Source organism: Xylocopa sonorina, unplaced genomic scaffold, assembly GCF_050948175.1.
Source record: "Xylocopa sonorina isolate GNS202 unplaced genomic scaffold, iyXylSono1_principal scaffold0122, whole genome shotgun sequence".
Lineage (NCBI taxonomy): Eukaryota > Metazoa > Arthropoda > Insecta > Hymenoptera > Apidae > Xylocopa > Xylocopa sonorina.
In genome coordinates this window covers 607696-611886 of record NW_027490193.1, presented here as the reverse complement: position 1 = coordinate 611886, position 4191 = coordinate 607696, and positions in this window count along the sequence as shown.

The following is a 4191-nucleotide window of genomic DNA, read 5'->3' as shown; positions in this document are numbered from 1 at the left end:
ACGCGATATCACTACTCATTACTATGTTTCATGATAATATATAATATTCATTGTGGTGTGTTATGTATACCTCGTATTCACTTCAAGAGAATGTAATTGCGACACTTCCTTGCTAGGAAATAGCGTTTGCAGATGTCTACGTATCGAAGCAATAGAGTTCTAATGCTTCTTAAATCGTCATTTCGCATCTCATATCTACGTTTCCTGATAAGATATAATATTCACTGTGCAGAGTTATGTATATCTCGTCTATACTTCACATGGATGTAAATGCTACACTTCCTTGCTAGGAAATAGCGTTTGCAGATGTCTACGTATCGAAGCAATGGATTTCTAAAGTTTGCTAATACGCGATATTGCATCTCATACCTATGTTTCATGATAATATATAATATTCATTGCGAAGTGTCATGTATACCTCGCATACACGTCAAATGAATGTGAATGCGACAGTTCCTTGCTAGGAAATAGTGTTTGCAGATATCTACGTATCGAAGCAATAGAGTTCTAAATCTTCTTAAATCGCGATATCGCATCTCATTTCTACGTTTAATGATACGATATAATATTCATTGTGCAGTGTTATGTATACCTCGTATTCACTTCAATAGAATGTAAATGCGACACTTCCTTGCTAGGAAGTAGTGATTGCAGATGTCTACGTATCGAAGCAATAGCGTTCTAATGCTTCTTAAATCGTCATACCGCATCTCATTTCTATGTTTCATGATAAGATATTATATTCATTGCGAAGTGTCATGTATACCTCGTATTCTTTTCAAAAGAATGTAAATGCGACACTTCCTTCTAGGAAGTAGGGTTTGCAGATGTCTACGTATCGAACCAATAGAGTTCTAATGCTTCTCAAAACGCGATATCGCTACTCAGTACTATGTTTCATGATAATATATAATATTCATTGTGCAGTGTTATGTATACCTCGTATTCACTTCAAAAGAATGTAAATGCGACACTTCCTTGCTAGGAAATAGCGTTTGCAGATATATACGTATCGATGCAAAAGTGTTCTAGAGCTTCTTAAATCGCGATATCGCATCTCATTTCTATGTTTCAAGATAATATCTAATATTCATTGTGGAGTGCTATGTATACCTCGTATTCACTTCAAAAGAATGTAAATGCGACACTTCCTTCCGAGGAAATAGCGTTTGCAGATGTCTACGTATCGAAGCAATAGATTTCTAAAGCATGCTAATTCACGATATCGCATCTCATATCTACGTTTCCTGATAAGATATAATATTCATTGCGAAGTGACATGTATACCTCGTATTCCCTTCAAAGGAATGTAAATGCGACACTTCCTTGCTAGGAAGTAGCGTTTCCAGATGTCTACGTATCGAAGCAATATAGTTCTAATGCTTCTTCAAACGAGATATCGCATCTCATTTCTAAGTTTCATGATAAGATATAATATTCATTGCGAATTGTTATGTATACCTCGTATTCACTTCAAAAGAATGTAAATGCCACACTTCCTTGCTAGGAAATAGCGTGTGCAGATGTCTTCGTATCGAAGCAATAGGTTTCTAATTCTTCTTAAATCGCCATATTGCATCTCATTTCGATGTTTCATGATAATTTATAATATTCATTGTGCAGTGTTATGTACACCTAGTATTCACTTCAAAAGTATGTAAGCGCGACACTTCGTTCCTAGGAAATAGCGTTTGCAGATGTTTACGTATCGTACCATTAGTGTTCTAATGCTTCTCAAAACGCGAAATTGCTAATCATTACCATGTTTCATGATAAGATATAATATTCATTGTGCAGTGTAATGTATACCCCGTATTTACTTCAAAAAAATGTAAATGCGACACTTCCTTGCTAGGAAATAGCACTTGAAGATGTCTACGTATCGAACCAATAGATTTCCAATGCATCTTAAATCGCCATATCGCATCTCATTTCTATGTTTCATGATAAGATATAATATTCATTGTGCAGTGTTGTGTATATCTCGACTATACTTCAAATGAATGTAAATGCGACACTTCCTTGCTAGGAAATAGCGTTTGCAGATGCCTACGTATCGTAGAATTGGAGTTCTAATGCCTCTCAAAACGCGATATCGCCTCTTATTTCTATGTATCATGAAAATATATAATATTCATTGCGAAGTGTCATGTATACCTCGCATAGACTTAAACTGAATGTAAATGCGACACTTCCCTGCTAGGATGTAACGTTTGCAGATGTCTACGTATCGAACCGATAGACATCTAATGCTACATAAATCGCCATATCGCATCTCATTTCTATGTTTCATGATAAGATATAATATTCATTGCGAAGTGCCATGTATACCTCGCATACACTTCAATTGAATGTACATGCGACACTTCCTTGCTTGGAAATAGCGTTTGCAGATGTCTGCGTATCGAAGCAATAGATTTCTAATGCTTCTTAAATCGTCATATCGCATCTCATATCTACGTTTCATGATAAGATACAATATTCGTGGCGAAGTGTCATGTATACCTCGTATTCCTTTCAAAAGAATGTAAACGCGACACTTCCTCGCCAGGAAATAGCGTTTGAGAATGTCTATGTTTCGTGGCATTAGAGTTCTAATGCTTCTCAAAACGCGATATCGCTACTGATTACCATGTTTCATGATAATATATAATATTCATTGTGGAGTGTTATGTATACCTCGTATTCACTTCAAAAGAATGTAAATGCGACACTTCCTTCCGAGGAAATAGCGTTTGCAGATGTCTACGTATCGAAGCAATAGATTTCTAAAGCATGCTAATTCACGATATCGCATCTCATATCTACGTTTCCTGATAAGATATAATATTCATTGCGAAGTGACATGTATACGTCGTATTCCCTTCAAAAGAATGTAAATGCGACACTTCCTTGCTAGGAAGTAGCGTTTCCAGATGTCTACGTATCGAAGCAATATAGTTCTAATGCTTCTTCAAACGAGATATCGCATCTCATTTCTAAGTTTCATGATAAGATATAATATTCATTGCGAAGTGTTATGTATACCTCGTATTCACTTCAAAAGAATGTAAATGCCACACTTCCTTGCTAGGAAATAGCGTGTGCAGATGTCTTCGTATCGAAGCAATAGGTTTCTAATTCTTCTTAAATCGCCATATTGCATCTCATTTCTATGTTTCATGATAATTTATAATATTCATTGTGCAGTGTTATGTACACCTAGTATTCACTTCAAAAGAATGTAAATGCGACACTTCCTTGCTAGGAAATAGCGTTTGCAGATGTCTACGTATCGAAGCAATAGCGTTCTAATGCTTCTTAAATCGTCATATCGCATCTCATTTCTATGCTTCATGTTAAGATATAATATTCATTGCGAAGTGTCATGTATACCTCGTACTCACTTCAAAAGAATGTAAATGCGACACTTCCTTGCTGGGATGTAGCGTTTGCAGATGTCTTCGTATCGAAGCAATAGATTTCTTATGCTTCTTAAACCGCCATATCGCATCTCATTTCTATGTTTCATGATAAGATATAATATTCATTGCGAAGTGCCATGTATACCTCGCATACTCTTCAATTGAATGTACATGTGACACTTCCTTGCTAGGAAATAGCGTTTGCAGATCTCTACGTTCCGAAGCAGTATAATTGTATTGCTTCTAAAATCGTCATATCGCATCTCATATCTACGATTCATGATAAGATATAATGTTCATTGCGAAGTGTCATGTATACCTCGCATTCCTTTCAAAAGAATGCAATTGCGATACTTCCTTGCTAGGATGTAGCGTTAGCAGATTTCTACGTATCGAAGCAACAGGGATCTAAGGCTTCTTAAGTCGCCATATCGCTTCTCATTTCTATGTTTCATGATAATTTATAATATTCATTGTGCAGTGTTATGTATACCTAGTATTCACTTCAAAAGAATGTAAATGCGACACTTCCTTGCTAGGAAATAGCGTTTGCGGATGTCTACGTATCGAAGCCACAGTATTCTAATGCTTCTTAAATCGTCATATCGCATCTCATTTCTATGCTTCATGTTAAGATATAATATTCATTGCGAAGTGTCATGTATACCTCGTACTCACTTCGAAAGAATGTAAATGCGACACTTCCATGCTAGGAAGTAGCGTTTGCGGATGTCTACGTATCGTAGCAATAGAGTTCTAATGCTTCTTAAAACGCGATATCGCATCT